This window comes from Alexandromys fortis, unplaced genomic scaffold, assembly GCF_014885135.2.
Source record: "Alexandromys fortis isolate MF-2015 unplaced genomic scaffold, M_Fortis_MF-2015_v1.1 scaffold_28, whole genome shotgun sequence".
In the NCBI taxonomy this organism is placed as follows: Eukaryota; Metazoa; Chordata; class Mammalia; order Rodentia; family Cricetidae; genus Alexandromys; species Alexandromys fortis.
Window position 1 is genome coordinate 10,603,808 of NW_026067901.1, and position 19,356 is coordinate 10,623,163.

Consider the following 19,356-nt stretch of genomic DNA (forward strand, 5'->3'; position numbering starts at 1 on the left):
CTAGGAAGTAGAGAAAATTCCTGAGGGACTAAGGAAGGGCAGGAACCCAGGCCCTCTATACACATACACACACATGCATGTAGTCCACAAGCACAGCTAGATCATATGTGCATTCATGCCACATGGCTGCATGAAGATACTCCACAAACACATACTCTACATGCATATATGCATGCCACAGGCCTGTACATGCACACTACCCACATATATGCATATTCATACATGTCATCATATGACCACAAGCACACGCTCTCCCACATGTGTACATACACAAAGTACCAACATGAATATACATGTTACATGGCCACACATACCTCCCCTTATATGCACACATAAACATCCACACATGCAGGCATGTAAACACTATTTACATAGCACATGAGCAGGCACATATCAAAAACACATATACATAGTGTGTACTACATTACCTACTCCACACACATATACATGACATATGGCCACACCCCCACATCAATACACAGGCACACATACGTACATGCATATATACCATGTGCACATGCAGATGTGCAAGCCACGAGAGCACCTACACACAGTGCAGAGAATACATAAGTACGCTCTCTCACAAGCATGCACATATCTAGTGAATGTGAGGCATACTGCACATTAAGACCTCACAGTGCTCTTTCTACAATAAGATTGTGTCCACCAACGGGCTTTCCAGCTAATCTCCAATTCCTGTCTAATTAAGACCCAGGTTTTTCAGGCACCACCTTCTCCAGAAAAGCTTCTCCCAGCTTACTTCCTGCAGGGAGGACAGACTGCAGAAACTAGGTCTCCTGACATTCTCAAGTGGGCAGGGTGGTGGCGCCTCTTGTCTTGAGTATTCCAGATGGACATCTCTGTCCCTAGCCCAGGGAGGGGTCCCTCAGCTGGCTTCTACAACGTTCTACATACCATGGCTGTCTGAATCTGCCTTCACACACCTTCCTTTGGTCTGTGCCTTTTATCCTGAAAAAGAGCCAGAGCTCTAAACCCTTACACACACACCTTCATTCTGCCCACCCTGAAATTCTCCTCTGACACAGGAGTTCCTTCACACAACACGCATCTGTTGAGTATCTACTAGATGCCAGACACACAGGGACAGAGAGACAATAATATTTACATTTTCTTTCCTTGAGAAGTTTGCAATGGACCTGAAAAATACACAAGGAAAATACAATCACGTTCATATGCTAGGTATCATGTTGAGAAAGACCCAAGAGTACTGCTGAAGGTTTGTGCTTGTTTTGAAAAAGACTTCTTTGTGTGTGCATGCACATGCTTGTGCAGTTTTGCTGTGCAGCACTGTGTGCATGCTGTGGTGGCCAGAAGAGGGCATCAGGGCCCCTCGACCTGTGATTACAGGTATTTGTGAGCCACCACTTCGGTGCTGGAATCCAACCCAGATCCTCTGGAAGAGCAACAAGAGCTCCTAACCACCAAGTCATCCCTTAATCCCCCTGTTGGAACATTCAACCCAAGGTTGAGTTTTGGGCTACTGTAAGGAAAGTGCTGGGAGAACTTCCATGAGATGTGTTAAGAGACAGACTTTGATGACACAGACATACACACACACATATACACACATACGCACACATATACACACACATAAACACACACACACCTGAAATAAAAGTTTCACAGAACAGCACTTACCCACTTATTCTCTCTGGTAGTTTCTGTTCTGTCCTAATTTCATTCCTAAAATGCTAGTTGGTTGCCCACCCAATAATGCTGTTACACTAACAGCCTTTGCTTGAAAATCCCTTTTGCAGGACAGATGTGATCTCTGAGTTGTGGAGGTGTAAATTGAACCAGCCCTTTCCCAGGGAGAAGTGGCAGGGACAGTGCTGAGAACCGGGCACACGGAGGTGCACTACCGGGTCTATTTTGCACTTTGACCTTGAGATTTCTAGTGGCTGAAGTGTTGGGGAAAGTTTAAGATTTTGGAGAATGGTTCATGTTGAGTCCTAAAGACTCCTGCAGAGAGGGACATGAGGGGAGCCACTGTGGGCTTGAGTCTCGGGATTCAGCATGGAAGCGAATTCATGAAACACGGAGGCTAAAGAAGCCCAGTTCTCTACCTCAGGCTCCACAGGCCAGGAGTTGTGGGAAGTGTAAGAGAGATTTCAAAGCTACAATTGGAATGTGGATAGCACCCCTGACCTAAAGATCAACCTGTAGCCTAGACGGAAGGACAGGTGCCTGGCCCAGCATGCTCCTTCCAGGTCTTGTTTCCAAGGCCTGGTAAGAAAGACCAGGATGGAATTGAGGATGGGGGCGACAAGCAGAGTGCTGAGTTCTGTTGCTAGGAGACAGAGGCTCAGTTCTAGAACCCAACATGTGCTACCGATTGACAATTTTTGTTGTTATTGTTGACGGGCTCCTTTTGATCACCAGCCAGAATTAGCAGGACTTTAAAATGTGAAAACTGGAAGCTTACTAGAGAATCATAGCCTGAAATAAAAGAGATGGTGACTGTTTAGCCAGGGGAGAACCCCGGGTCTCCCAGAAGGCCAGTTCACAATCAATGAACTCCAAGAGACATGGCCAAGCCAGAAGCGTCCAGCCTGGTGGCTCCAGCATCAGTCACAGAGTATAACAGAAAGGGTGGGCTCCTGGGGTGGGGGATTCTGAGCTTGCCCAGGACAAGCACTCCCCGTCCTCGTGGGAAAGTTTCAGCACCTCAAGATGTGCTGCCAGTGTTTCCCACTCTGCTTGACTGAGCCACAGGCTGGCAAGACTTTCCATCACCTGTGTCTTACATAGTGTCGTCACCTTTGCTGTTTGTTCCAGACGCCTGACTGACCAAAGCACCCAAAGACCCTGAATTCAGATCTTTGCCTATTGACACGAAAATAGGGCTGTCCCCAAAGAGATGGTGGAGAGGGAAGCTGACGTCAAAAAGAGATAATCCCGTTTATAGGGACTCTTTATGGATCGCAAGAAGGCCAGATGTTCAAGGGACAAGTTGTGTGTCCTGTCCGTAACCTGCTCTTCTTCCAGCAACAGCAGCAAGCCTGTGTTCAACACAGACTTCCAAGTCTCTGTATTCCTCTGCTGTGCACATTTACAGAGAATACCTCTGTCTGCCAAGATGGGAACTGGAGGAGAGGCTAGACTACAGACCTAAGTGGTAAGAGGCTGCTTCCTCTCCCACCTGCGAGCTTTGGAGACCACAGTGAGCTCAGCAGCTTTACAAGGATATGGCCAGGACTGAAATGGCCTCTGTGCCTCTGGGTTTTTGGTACAAAGGCTGTGAATTTGATCTTCATGTATGTTGAGACAGTTCCTGGCCAGCTGCAAGGGAATGACATCAAACAAGGAGGGATCACCTTGCAATGAGACGGGACAAGGGCACAGCAGAGAGAAGAGTTAGCAGCAGGCAGGAAGGAAACACAAGACAAGGAGTTTCCCAGCAGAGTGTAAGCCTCCTGAGGACCCCCAGGCATCAGGCTCCAGGCTTGAGCACATAAACTGCCTTCAGGGAGTTGCTGGTGGAGCTGAGGAGCCGCTTTGAACAGTGATTACCAGTAGTGCGGGCACCAGCCCTAATGCAGGAAGTAGGGTCTCAATACCCCGTTCTGTGTGCAGTCACTCCTCAGGATTCCCTGGGCCTTTCATAGCACCCTTAGAGTTTATGGCGCTTAGCAGAAAGGGGTTGGGGAAATGTCTCAAGGATTGTGAGCAGGAGGGTGGCAGCTGGGGTTAGAACCCATGCCTTCTGGCTTCTGAAAATGTTCTGATACCCTGTGTTCCTTGGCCTCTTGTTCCTAGAGTGGGCTCATTTTCGAAAGCTGCCAAATGGAGAGAGATTCAAGAACACGCCCCCCACTTCTACCATCCAGAGCTCCCACATCCCGTAGTTTGCTCCTCTTTTTCCATCTCCTCCTTCTGCAAATGTCTTATGATCCCCTGAAGTATGGGTGAATGTTATTTCAGGGTGTCATCGCTTCTTCCAGCTCTTTGTGGCGGTGACATTGCTGTGGTGGCAATCCGAAGTTCCGTCACACATAAATACCACCATCTCATTCATCGGTCTTTATTTTTGGACAGTTAGGCTATGTCCCATGCTTTTCTTGTTTAAACACTTGCAGAAATGAACACGATTAGACTAAATGTTTTTTGGATCGCTGCGGCTATTTATAGATAGGGATTATAGAGCCAGAATCATTAGGTCAAAGTAAGGGCATGATTTTAGACCCGGCTATGGATCACCCTGCCAGCCCCCAGCAGTGTTAATATGAATGCTCCCGTTCCTGCCACTGTGCCTGGGAGCATCCATTGCCATCCACGCACACCAGCTCCCAATGAGCTGGCAGATATCAGTCTTGTGGACATCCTCACAGGTGGCAGTCTGCTCCCACAATGGCTTTCATTTGCATTCATTTGATCTAACAAGGGTTAACAGTTGTTATGAGCGCATTAATGTCTGGGGGGTAATCATCTATTTATACCTCTTTCTAAATGGCTCTTGGGTGTTTATCTTTTCACTATTGACTAGAAGGAACTCTTCCAATTTCTGAAATAAACATTCTCAAGTTGAGTGGGATTTTAAAAACAGGCATTGATGGAAATAAGACATTGTCAGCATCGGCAGCATCTTGCCTGTCAAGGTCATCGTCCCTGTGGGCCTTGTCACATACCAGTGTCTCCGGATGGAAACTGAGATGCACAGCCAGCAGGAGTGGGGGGGGGAGTCCTATCCATCAGAATGCCTGATATTTGTAACAGTAGAGATGTTTGAGATTATCCAAAGAAAAAGAATCAAGTATCAAGGTGGGGAGGAAGAGGAGGGAGAGAGAGAGATCGAAAGGTTTATAATTGAGATATTGAGAGAGATTGAAATAGAAATCAAGATGAGAGATTTGAGTGAGATTGAGAATGATAACAAGAAAGAGATTAAGAAAGCAGTTGAAGAGAGGTGAGAGACAGAGAGCAAAAGAGACGATCCTGAGGGTTGGCTGGCATCGTGCTCAGGCTGCAGGTTCAGAACACACAGGGCAGATTGAGAAGCAGGCGATCACTGCAGGGATGGCTCCGGTCTGATGTCACTTTCCAGCAGAATTCCCTGCTCTCTGGGTGACCTCAGCTTTTCTGTCAGGACCCTAAACTGATTGGATGAGGTCCACCCACATTATGAAGCATCATCTGCTTTACCCAGAGTTAACTGATTTGAATGCTGAGCTCATCTTTAAAAGGTTTCCCCAACAGCAGCCAGACTGATGTTGGACCCGATAGCAGAGTGCCATGGCCTGGCCAAATTGATGTAGCTAGCTATGACATGCATCCCACGTTCACAGTGAACTGTGTGACCGGCTGTGATGTGTGGTGATGGGGAACAAGTCACTGTGGTCAGAATGAAGAGAGTCTCCTTAGCCATCACCCAAATGTTGGCATCACCACTGCCACCCCTTCCTGCCCACTGCATCCCTGAAGAGCCATAGATTCTCCTGTTCACTGGTAGCAATGTTCTAGAAGTTTTTATACCTTGAGCCACACAGTCCATACATCCTTTCTTCTGGCTGGGGTCAGCATATCATGACTTTGGCCCCAACCACGCATGGAATGAGATAGTCCCTCATAGTTGCTAGCAGGATGCCATGCCAGGGGAGTCATATTTGCTCACCTGTTGATGGTGTTCAGGTCATGATGGTTCAGGCTGGCTGTTAGAAGCTAAGTCCTGGACAAGTGTCCTCATGAGGACGTGTTTTCCTTTACGATGGCTGGCGGCAGAGACAGGCTCACAGCTGCCTCATGAACCCCAGCTGGATGACACCACTGCACATTCACACCAGTGTGAGCCCCCTGCTTCCCTTTTGCTTGCTGTGCCTTGAGTGGCACACAGTCAGTGTTTTGACTACCGTCCTCTGCAGTGCAATTTCCGCTGTCAGCTCGATTGGATTGGAAACCCCTAAAAGGCACACCCAGGGAGTCTGTGACAGACTGTCCAGAGGGTGTAACTAAGAGGGAGTGCCTACCCTGAGTGTGAGCCGCACCTTCCCATGGCTGGGCCCAGAACTAAACAAAGGGGGAAGGAGGCAGGTGAATACCAGCATTCCTCTCGTTCTCATTCTCTTTCTTTCTCCCTCCTTCCCTCCCTGCTCCCATCCCTCTCTTTCTATCTGAGGGAAGACATATTATATCTGGTTGCCCCACCTGGAGCTATTCCTCTTACTATTCTCTCTCCATTGCTATATACTGTACGATCCTCAGACCTGGAGAGCCGCTCACTTTCAGCTCTTCCAGAGGCCCGAAGTTCAGTTTCCATCCATGCTGAGAACCTCACAACCACCATTAACTGCAGTTGCAGGGGATCTGACACCATCTTCTGGCCTCTGTGAGCAGTGCACACACATAGTACACAGATATGTACATGTAAAAAAAACTTAAAGTACATTGTCAACACAAATGAAATCTTCAAAGAATAAAATAAAAATGTATCCAACAAAGCCTAGCTTTCCATTTCTCTTCTTTTTTAAAAAAGATTATATTTATTTATTATGTGTACAACATTCTGCCTCCATGTATGCCTGAATGCCAGAAGAGGGCACCAGGTTTCATTACAGATAGTTGTGAGCCACCATGTGGTTGCTGGGAATTGAACTCAGGACCTCTGGAACAGGGCTCTTAACCACTGAGCCATCTCTCCAGGCCCCTCCATTTCTTTTCTTATGTTCACTCTCTACTTTGAATACCGGTGACTAGCCAATGTTGATACAGTTTCCAGGTGTGTTTGCTTGTTGAACATATAGGATTTCAGATGTCATGTTTCAGTTTATAATTCACTTGGGGTTGATATTTGTCCTAGACTGTAGACACACTTGATGTTTTCGTATGGATTTTTAAAAACATAATTATTTATTGATTCTTTGGGAATTCCACTTCATTCCCCCGCAATCACGGTCACCTCCCAGTTCCTCTATATTTGCCCCTCACCCTTGCAGCGTGCCTTCCGCCAAAGAACACCCCTAGAAAATTAATTAAAAACAAAGCAAAACAGCCTATCTCACTCCTCCATCTTTCCAACACTTCTTCGCTCATCCCTGTGGTCTCAGTGTGTCACACAGTATACCCTTGTCCAAGCCACCCCATCCACAAATTGCTCACTGCAATAAGTCATTGGCTTGGTTCAAGGCCTCTGGCAAATCATCATCACTGAATCCTCACTAAAACTCCTCTTGGATACCCTGCTCTTGCCCTGGGTCTTGGAGCTCCTGAGGTTACCATTCCATAGGACCAGTTCCTTCATGCTCTCCAGCAGGCCACAAGTGGGGTGGAGTGGATGCCAGGATGTGGGTCTGGGTGGTAGCTGAGCTGGTTAGTATGGGCCACTGTCCCCATCAGGCAAGGGGCAGAGCCAGCCTTTCTAAACCCAAGCCATTAGAGTTAGCTCTCCCATGCCCCTAGTGAGGGGTGGGACCATCTCTACCAAGTGTAGGGGCCAACTCTCCAATGGGGAGTGAGGCCAGATCTCCTGCTTCAGTGTCCAGAGAGAGCCATGGCCAGCTACCCCAGGGCCAATGAGGGGTAGGGAAGATTCAGCTTGGCCCTCAGATTTCAACACACATGGTTGCTACAACCCCTATGGGCATTAGATTTCATTGCAAACCCCAGATGAAGGAGGAAAATAGACCCAGACATGGCCCTTGGCAGCAGCTCTGATGTGGGTTTTTAACTGTTTAGCTATTGTTTCTTTGAAAGATAATTGTACCTTTACCAAAGCTCAGCTGCTAATATTGGACTGTATATATTTCTGTTCTGTTGACCCATTCATCTCAATTTATCCATGCTTCCATGGTCAGCATAGTTTCAAATGTCTTGAAATCACATAGTGATGTCATTTATTCTTACCCTGGAAAAGCATTTTATTTCTTCTTGATTCTTTACATTTTTCATGTGAATTTTAGAATCAGTCTCTCAATGTGTATATGTGTGTATACACGTGTACACATGCACACGCATGTGTGTGCACATGTGGAAACCCGAGAGCAAACTAGACTTCTGTTCATTAAGTGCCATCCACCTTGTCTTTTGGGGCAAGATCCCTCACTGAGACCCAGGGCACAGCATCTTGTCTGGACTGAGCCCTGGTATCCATTGTCTCTGGGGTTACAGGTGCATGACACCTTACCTGGCTCCTTTTTACTTAGTTTATGGGAATCAAATGCAGGTCCTCAAATTTGTACAGTGGGCACTTAACCAACTGATGGCTCCCCAGCTCCATTAGCCAATTCCTATAAGTTTCCTCTGTGATTTCATTTCATAACTGAGTGTTGAGTATATAAATCTGTTTGGAATATGACTGGATCTTCACATTAAGCCTTCTGATTTATAGACAGTTTTCCTCCCCATTTATTTAAATTTTTTCTTTAATTTTCAGAAACATTTTTGAGGCTTTCAATGAGCAAATCCTTATCCGCTTTTGTTATCTCTGCCATTGTCCTAGTGTCTTGCCTGCTACTGTGGTAAAACACCCTGACAATGAGCAACGTGGGGAATGGGGGCTTATTTCAGTTTATAATTGCAGACCACCATCCATCATTATGGAGAAGTCAAGGCAGGAACTCCAAACAGCAAGTCACACCTCATTCATCCACAGTCAAGAGCAAAGAGAGAGAGAGAGAGAGAGAGAGAGAGAGAGAGAGAGAGAGAGAGAGAGGGATGAATGTTCACTTGCTTGCTTTCTTGTTCTCAACTCAATTTCTCCTTTCTCTTACAGATCAGGATGCTCTGCCTAGGAAATGATGCCACCCACAGTAGTACCATTCATATGAATTAACTAAATTAATTCAATCATCCACAGACATGCCCATAGGCTAACCTGATCTAGACTATCCCTCACCAAGACTCCTTTTTCCGGGTTAATCTAGATTATGTCATGCTGACAATTACAATTAACTATTGCTTCCATATTTTCTACTTTTAAAAATAGATTTGGGCATGATTTTGTTTATTTTATCATGGTGTTTGACTGTTGGCTCCCACTGTACAGAGCAACCTTTGACTTTCAATATCATGAAGCCTTGATAAACTCTGATTTCAGCTCTGTTCCAGCTAAGTCCATTCCACCACTTTCCCACAAGCATTGTCTTACTAAAATCTTTATGCAAAGGCAAGATCTTCTCCTTTAACACAGACACATAACATTTTATTTTCTTGCTTTATTGCAGTGGCTACAACCTCTACCACAATGTTGAATATGAATAATAAGAGAAGACATGATCTCTAATTTCTGATCTTACACTCAGTCTTTCACTATTATTCATGATACCAGTTATTGGTTCTGTGAAGATAACCCTTTCAGGTTGGGGAAGTTCTCTCCTATACCTATTTTTTTTTTTTGGAGATTATTTTAAAGTCAGAATTGAATGTTGAATTTTTTGAAGTGATTTTTTTTCTATGTCTTCTGAAATAGCATATTGCCCCCTACCACTGCTTTAATCATAGTCTCATTTCCGTTTAGTCTAAAATATTCCTGGTACCTACCTCTTGTGACTTCTTCCATGAGTCGTTTAGACATGTACTCTTCCATCTGGATGATCTTAAGAGTGTTTCTCTAACTGATTCCTAAGTAAGTCCACATTGGCCATGGGTATTACTTAAGCTCATCCTGATGATCCTAGAGCTGCTTATACCCACAAGGGTCTGTACGCCAGCATTTCAAGCTCACAGAGGAATAGTGTGGACCACTGTTAGGGGAGGGTTCTCCCTAAAGCTCTACTGCATGGAGTTAGTGAATAACATTGTCAGCCATCTGCACCCTCGTTGGTCTTCCATTCACATATTCTGCCAACTATTGAGAGAATGTCTCCACTCTTTGGCTATCACTGTGGCTTATCTATTTATGCTCAAGTTACATCAGTGCTTAAACTTCTGCCATTAACTTTGAGGTGATTTATAATTGTTAGGTCCTTCGTGAACAGATGTCCCTAGCCATATAATGTAACCATCTTTATTCTTCACAATCATTCACTTTGAAATAAATCTACTCCTCAGAGTCTTTTTTTTCTATATATTTTTAGCTTTCTCAGAGATAAGTTTCTTCACAATCATTCACTTTGAAATAAATCTACTCCTCAGAGTCTGTCTTTTTTTTTTTCTCTATATTTTTAGCTTTCTCAGAGATAAGTTTTAGGCAGTATAGCCTGACCTCAAACTTGTAATCCTCCAGCTTCAACATCCTAAATGATCGAATTATAGCAGCAAAAAACTATATTTGGCTCTTTTGTTACTTTTAAATAATTAAGTCGGTGTTTTGTAAATAATTTTAATTTATCTTTGACAATTTCTTACATGTATGTAATGCATTTTGACCATATGCTCCCTCTTCCTTGTTGTCCTCTGATATGGGATTCCCTTCTGTATGCTAAGAATATGTTTTATTACCATTGGTTAATAAAAAAGCTGCTTCAGCTTATAGCAGGGCAGAATATAGTCAGGCTGAAAGAGATATAGAGAGTAGGCAGAGTCATAGAGATGCCATGTAATTGCCAAAGGAGACACCATGTAGCTGCCAAAGAAGACAGATGCCAGATCCTTGCCGGTAAGCCACAGCCTTGTACTGATGCACAGGTTAATAGAAATGGGTTAACTTAAGATGTAAGAGTTAGCTAAAATATGCCTAAGCTATTGTCCAAACAGTATTGTAATTAATATAGATTTTGTATTATTATTTGGGTCTGGGCAGCTGGGAAACAAATGAGCAGTCTCCACCTACAATCCTGTCTCATGCCCCTATCTCCAACCCCAATCTCTCTGGAGCCATTCTTCCTAGTACATTTCCCTCCTACTTTATGATTAGATTCTATAAGCCACTGAGTTTAATTGGGGTTTCTGCCATACGTGTGGGGTAGGGAAGGGATTATTTATTGGATCATGAGTTCCTTAGCAATGACTGCACCCCTCCACCAGAAACCATTAGCTGTGGGTGGGACCCTCATGTGTCCTTGTCTTAATTTGCTTTCTGAGGATGTAATAAAACACTGACTAAAACCAACCTGAGGAGGAGAAGGTTTGTTTCAGCATATGCTGTGAAGTTTATTGTCAAGGGAAGCAAAAGCAGGAACTAAAGGCAGGGACCTGGAGACAGGAACTGAAACAAAGGCCATGGATGAAAGCTGTTCACTGGCTTGCCCACTACTGTTTGACCAGCCTGCTTTTTTATATAGGCCAGGAGCACTTGCCCTGGGGTGTGGTACCACCCAGAGTGGGCTGGGCCCTCTCCCATCAATCATTAACTTAAAAAAATGCCCCTCAGGCCAATCTAAGGGAGGAATTTTCTCATTCCCTCCTCCACGGGACTCTAGCTTGTGTCAGGATGTCAAAAACTAAGCAGAACCTCATCCCACCCTCCTCCCTGCTAGGAGGCTGCAGGTCTTGTGTAGGTGGCCTACAGCACATCACAGCACTCCCCCATCCTTCAGCCCTTCCATCCTTCAGCTTCTCGTCCCTTCTTTGAGATCTTCCCTGGGCCTTGGAAGGAAGGATGGATGATGCCCCAGATGATGCCCCAAGCCACCTGAACCATTTTACTTGCTTTGTGCCCTTCTGAATGTTACACCGTTTGCTCTTGTTTTCAATGGAAAATTGACTCTGAGTCTTATATTTGTTCTTCTGTATGTCCTTTCTTTACGAATTTTTAAAGTGTATTTATTTTCCCTTTTGCTTCTTTCTTTTTCTCTTTATATTGACATAATGGTGGTGTTGGGTAGAGCATCATGGCCAGAGGATGTGGAGAGGAAGGACTGCATACTCCATAGAAGCTAGAGCAGAGTATGTCAGCCAGCCAGGGACCAGGGACAAATTCCTTCAAAGGCACGCTTCTTCCATGCAGAATCTGCCCCCTGTCATATTTCCATAACACCACCCAATTATGAACTCATCAGCACAAAAATATTGATGAAGTCAGAGCCCTCATAATCTGGTTATCTTCTCTTAACTGGATATACCACCTCAGATTCAATATTCAACACATTAGCCTTTTGGGGGATACTTGATACAGAAGCACTGAATCATATATAATATTGATATTTGGAATGCAAAGTATTATGGTTATTAAAGGACATAGCCTAAACAGTCTTTAAAAATGAAAACTAGAGCTGTCATATGATCCTCCTTGCCCACTGCTGGATCTATATCCGAAGGAAGGAAAATCAGAAACCAAAGAAACAAATGCCCATGTCCATGGCCTCACCACTTACCACAGGTGAGACAGGGACCCAGTCCAAGGGCAAGGGCCACCTGTGGGCGAGGGGATGAAGACAAAGTGGTGCAACCACTGAAGCTCTTCTGCATAAAAGAGGGAAATCTGTCACTTGTGACAGTGTGGATGGACTCTGACGAAGCTGACCCAAGGGAACAAACATGGTTGAGGAAGGTAGTTTCATTGCTGGTGGGCTTGGCAATCCTATGTGAGTGGTACAGTTTTCTTTATGTCTCTTCTACTTGGAGTTTTTTCAGCTTCTTGTATTGTTGGCTTCACAACATTCATCAAATTAGAAAATAATTCAGTCTTTCTTTTTCAAATTTTTCGGAAATTCAAAGGTATTTTTCAAATATCTCTTTTTTCCCCATTCTGAGAACACTCATCATATTTTGGAAGTATTTAATAGCTCCATGGCATACTTATTATTAAAATTATTTTGAATAGGTTATATTACTATGCATGTCTTCAAATTCATTCATCTTTGTGCTCTTTTTTGAGAATTTCATCTGTGTGTATTGTGTTTACACCTTTCCCCCCTCCTCCATTTCCTCCTCCTCCTCCAATTTCCCAGCTCCTCCAGTGCCCCTTATTCCTTCGTAAGCACACAACCTCTTATTTTTTAATTTTAATGGTTTTACACACATAAACACACACATCCTGTTGAGTCCATTTAGTGTTTTTCATATGCATATGTGTTTAGGGTTGACCACTTGAGATAGAATAACTATCAGGGGACTCTTCACTAGAAAAAAAATGATTCTTCCCTCATTTAGGAGTGGGACTTTTTAAGAATCCACCCATCCATGATGGCATAGCAACTGGTGTCATTTTCAGGTCTTTTTTAGACAACCATGTTGCTGAGATTTCAGACTGCAGCTTTTCTGTTGAACACAGAAGGCATACTAGCACAGATATCCTGGTCCTCTGGCTCTTGCAATCTTTCTGCCCCTTCTTCCATGATGTTCCCTGAGCTTTAGGGGTTAGTAATTGTGTTGTAGATGTACCGGCTAGGGTTGGACACACTACTGTCAATTGTTGTCTGCATTTTGACCAGTTTTGGCTTCTGTAATGCCCTCTATCAGCTGCAAAGACAAGCTTGTTTAATGAGGGATGGCCAACAGTTATCTAATGGTCCTTTTCGTGAGGAGGGAATTCATGTCTGGTACTGCAAGCTTAGCCAACTACCCAAGGCTGGTGAAGCATGAACCCTAGCGGAAAGCCTACTACTACCACTTTGCTAACCAGCATTGTCCCTAACCAGCATCGTCCCTAACCAGCATCGTCCCTAACCAGCATGGTTCCTAACCAGCATAGTTTCTAACCAGCATCGTTCCTAACTAGCATGATTCCTAACCAACATTGTTCCTAACCAGCATCGTTCCTAACTGCTTTCTAACTAGCCACAGGTGAGCATAACAGCCGTGTTTCTAATTGCCGTTAACCCCATTGGTGTCGCTTTTATCTCGCTTATAATTTCTACCCTCTAGAAATTCATAGAGGGCCGTCTGGTCTCTTCCACATCTCTAGCTAGCTTTGTGAACATATGGATTCTTGTTTTAATGTCTTTTCAGACGTCTTTGCCTGCTGATTCGAACACTGTGTCAGTTCCGGGTTGGTTTGAATTGATTTATCCCCTCGTGTGTTGAAATTTCCAGCTTCATCACATTCCCGACAACTTTTTATTGGACATCAGTCAATATGAACTGTCCCTGTGATGCTGGATGTATTTGTATTGCCATAAATATCACGGGGCTTCGTTCAATGCAACCGTGTCTTATTGCTTTTGCAGGTCTTCTTAGGTGAAACGTAGGCAGCGTGAAGCACAGTGCTTCATGCCCCACACTTGAGGCCACTATCTCAGGAACTTTGATGGTACAAAAACAAACAAACAAAAAAAATTTACCCTTGCCCCTAGGTGAACAGTGGGGGCCAAACATTCCAGCCGTGCTGGGGAAGGTGAACTGTGTTGGTCTGAGAGTACTCTGTGTGCGTCCCTCAGTCTAAATTCAGCTCCTTCACCTGGTTTTTCTTCTCCTGGACGCCTCTTCCATTTCTCCATACAGAAGGCCTGAATGCACCTGTATCCTCCTCTCAGGGAGTCCGCTAGGGTCTCTGGTGTGTTCTGTCTCTCAGCATTGTCTGGCTTCCATCACCTGGTATCAGTTTCTCTCAAAGCATTGCTTTATACACACCCACAACCACCGTTTTGTTGATGCTGCGGGCAGTGTGCTTCATTTTTGCCATTTCATTGTTTGGGAGGCAAACGTGTCCTGTTTTGCATTTTCTCCATTAAAAATATGCTATTTGATATAAAAATATGATCAAATGTTGTCTCTTCACTTCAAATTCACAAGCATGGGGCAAAACTGCTCCTTTGCTGGAGTGCTGGCAGGAGAGGACACAACACATCTCTGCTCTCAGAGTTGGGGACAATCACAGCTGGGGTGACACGTACTTCAACAGAACACATGTGACCTCAAGTCAGGGAAGAACTCCAGCTCCACCAGGCTGCTGGCCAAGGTGAGTAAGCAGGCAACCACAGGGCTGGACAGTTGGAAGGCATGCTAGATGCACAGAATCAGGACTGGCACACCCTGGGCAGGATCTGAACCTGGAGAGTGTGGAGCAAGATGGGATGAAGATGAAAGTCTTCCCTGTGTACTTGGTTGGGTCATCCTCGTGGGATTAAACACCTTTGCCAAGTGCTTAACTCATGGTTACAGTGGTGCCTTAGGCCTCTTAGCCCTGAAAGAAAAGCAAGCAATGCTTCAGCCTGGAGGTTGGGGCTACAACCTCCTGGAAGGAGTAGTGATGGGAAGGGACAAACAGAACCTGGGGCAGGTCAGACTCCAGTGAGGTTCTTGGATGTTTTGTATGGATTGATGACAAAGGACAGAGCAATATGAACACTGATTACCACCAAGTCAGACTTGCAGCAATAGGTAGCCATGCTGGCTGAGATTAGAGGCTTCTTTTCACATCACAACTGCTGTGGGATAATGCTCTTGCACACTGTAAGGATTTTTCACTCATATTGATTTAATAAAACACTGATTTGTCAATAGCAAAACAGGAAGTATAGGTTGGGCAACCAGACTAAGAGAATTATGGAGAAAGGAAAAGGAGAGAGTCAGTCATCATCCAGATGCAGAGGAAGCAAGATGAGAATGCTGCACTGAGAAAAGTTACCAAGCCATGAGGCTAAACAAAGACAAGAATTATGGGCTAATTTAAATTGTAAGAGCTAGTTAATAATAAGCCTGAGCTAATTGGCCAAACAGCTTATAGTTAACATAAACCTGTGTGGTTTTTTTGGGACTGAACAGTTGCAGGTTAGGGCAAGACAGAAACTTTCATCTACAAAAACCAGGTAACAGGGAGGGACTTTGGGGCCTATGGAGGTGAATGTAGCATCTCTATGAGATGAGGCTACTTGGAAAGAGTCTTCTCTTGGATAAGAGGTATGGATAGGGCATGTGGTCTGCAGGAACACTGCCCACTGTGATACAAAGAAAGAAGAGAGTAAAGTGTGCCAGGGATGTGACCCCAGGAAAGAGTTATTACAACCTGTAGGTAGGTCACAGGGATGGAAAAGCAAAGCTAACACAAGCTCTAAGCCAGCACACTCCATTTGAGTCATGGTTTGTTAAAAACTACCTGTCAAAAGTAGAGACGTAGATGACTGGAGAACTCTGGGTGGTGCTCTGAGTCATCATTGGTTCTGGGAGGTACAATAGTGGGTCTTGGGTTCTGTGACTATATATCTATTTTCAGGTATTTGTGATGAATTGCTTAGAAGGTAGATTAATGTATGACACTTACTATAAAGTATTTCAGAAAAAATAAAATAAGGGAAAGAGAGATGATGGAGGGAGGGAGGAGGAAGAAAGAAGAAATGGAATGAGGAAAGGAAGACAGAAGGAGAAAGAAAGGAAGAAGGATTGAGAGAGGATAGAACTGTTCTGGCTGAACACTATCCAACCAGTTGACTTTTAAGTGCCTGTGGGTCTCTACCATCCTTGTCTTTAGGACCTAGAACATTCATTATTCTCTTCTGCTGAAGCTAGGAAACCACGCAGGCTGTAGAGCTTCAGAGCTGGGCATCTCAGGGGAACTCTCTCAGCTCTGTAGTAGAGCATGAGGAGTATAGTATGCTTGATACTTTCACTGTCCAGCTAACATCCCATCCTAAAATCACCCATCCTTGTGGAATGACCTCCATTCTGCACCCACCCAATACTACCTGCCTTGGCCCTACAGTGTATCTCCTGAACCTGCGGTTGGCTCTCTCAGCCTTCATTCTCCATGATCAACTAACAATTCTTGTAGTTTGCATTCACTTTGTCTCCAGCTGTGATGTGTGTTGTGGAATATTTGTACACTGTATGGTGATATGTTGCTGTGATTGGTTTAATGAAGAGTTGAGTGGCTAATAGTTAGGCAGGAAGTATAGATGGAACTTCTTGCAGAGCAAGAAGAAGGAGGAGATGAATTGAGATGTGAGAGATACCATCAAGATGCGGAATGAGTTGGACACACAAAATGGGAGAGAGATAAAAGCCACATGGTAGAACATAGATGATGTGGGATTTCCCTCTGTATGCTGTGAATTCCATTGATTAATAAAGAAGCTGTTTGAGGCCTGTAATAGGGCAAAAGAGCAGAGCTAGGTGGGGAAAACTAAACTGAATGCTGGGAGAAAGAAGGCAGAGTTAGAGAGAAGCCATGTAGCCCTGTCAGAGACAGAAGCCAGAACTTTACCTGGTAAGTCACAGCCTTGTGATGATACACAGATTAATAGAAATGGGTTAAATTAAGATGTAAGAGCTAGCTAATAAGAAGCTAGAGCTAATTGGCCAAGCAGTGATTGAATTAATACAGTTTCTGTGTGGCTATTTTAGGAGTCTGAGCAGCTGGGAAACAAACAAGCAGCCTCTTACAACACAAATATTAACAAAAATATGGATTAATTTAAGTTATGAGAGCTAATGGGCCAAGCTTTCATAGTTAATAATAAGTCTCCGTATTGTATTTTTGAGCTGAAAGTCCAAAGGAAAGTCTGATTACAGATGTGCATTGTGCAGACAGGTGGGATGAGCCTTTCTAAGACTGAGCTCCTACTGTTTCCAGTACGTCTTGCTGCTGCTAAGGCTCTTCTTGTACCTTTTAGAAATAGCTCCCATGCTAAAGCATGTAGACTCACCATCTTAGAGTGTCTCTAAGATCACTGTGGATCTCCTGCTTGGGAACACTAGGCTCCATTTAAGTGCAATGACATGCATAGCTTCTAGCAGGTAGCCATCTCTGTAAATATCTCCAACCACCAGGTAAAAGTTATCAGTAAGTACTCTTTCTAAGTGATCTTTAATTTTGGACATCTTTTGAAAAATTGCAGCTATTGTAGTGTCCCCATACAACTGCATTCAACCTCCATCTTGGCATGTTTCATGGGTGAAGATCTATACACATAAGCTAAGCCCCAGTTTTTTTTAAACAGTCTTTGTGCTCACCCACAGCTTCTTCTTGTTAAGAATGTTTGATGAATGCTTCAAAACTGTGTTTTTATCCACCTGTCAGGCTGTCTGTACAACTGAGAGTCTCTGAGAAGTTGGTGATGACCAAGAGCACACCCCAAGTGAAGGTCACCTTGGAAATCACAGCTGTCTGGCAGCTCACACAATGATACCTTGTTGTACATGAAGGTAAATGATCTTGGGTTTGTTTTATATTTATTTGTTGGCATAAGGAAAAGTGATCCTGGGTCTGTTCATGGACACAGGTCCCTGCTGGAATCAAATAGTGAAACCTGCCCAGGTGTTGGCAGCCCTGAAACTGTAGATGTGACCAGTTCACTCTAAATTTAGCCTATTCCTGTCTCTAAGTTTTTATCAGCTTAAAACACCATATGTGCCTATAAAAATTCCTTTATATTAATCAGTTCAGAATTGGGAGTCTATGGCACCCAAGACATTTTAGGAAAGTAAGCTCATAGGATATGGTAGTACATGCCTTTAATACCAACATTTGGGAGATATAGTCAGGCTGGTCTCTGAGTTTGAGGCTAGCCTAGACTATATAGAGAGTTTTAGGCCAGACAGGGTTACATAGTGAGTCCCTGTGGTGGTTTGAAAGAAAATGCCCCCCCTTAGAGAGTGGCGCTATTAGGAGGTGTGGCTTGTTGAAGTACATGTGGTCTTGTTGAAGGAAGTATATCACTGTGCAGACAACCTTTGAGGTCTTATATGCTCAAGCTATGCCTACTATGGTACATAGTTTACTTCCTGTTGCCTGTGTCTCAAGATATTGAACTCACATGCCTCTCCAGCACCATGTCTGCCTTCATGCTGCCATGCCTCCCCACATTATGACAATAGACTAGACCTTTGAATTGTAGGCCAGTCCCAATTAAAAGTGGCTGTGGTCATGGTGTCTCTTCACAGCAATAGGGACCCTAACCAAGACAGACCCTGTCTCAAAAGGTGCTACAACTGGACCTAAACAGCAAAGAAGGTCCACAGCACTAGGGGACCGACATGGGGCAATGGGATGGCACACACCTCTGTAGGATCCCGTAGAGGGATGGCTGGATAGTCTTGCATAGTCAGAGACAGGTGAACCTCTGGTACCCACAGCACAGTGGGCACATAGTGATGGGCCAGCCAGTCCCTTCCCTCCATGTCAGTACTTCACGGCATGTCTCCAGGGTAGAGATGCAAGAGAGAAGGAGCAGGAGGTCTGGCTGGCCCGGGACTCTTGCTGTGACTTGCAGTTTCTGTGTATACCAGAAGTCTGCTGAAGATGTTTCAGGGGCACTGGGGCATGGGGCTGCAGCCCAGATGGTAGGGAGGCAATGCTCTATCCACTGTTGCCAGAATCCCTGCATGGCTCTGGGCCTACCACAAATGTACAAAATGGAGTACTTTTAGAGTTGGCAGACATAGAAGATGCTTGTTGTCACTGCTGTTGTGGGAGGTGGAGAAAGTCTCATCCTCTGGTGGGTGGACTCTTGAAGATCCTCTTTGTGAGTTAGCATGGGTCTTACCTTCACTTGAAGGGTCACTAAGGGCCTTCCATATGATGCATACCTCTCTCTCTCTCTCTCTCTCTCTCTCTTTCTCTCTCTCTCTCTCTTCCCCCCCCCCCCC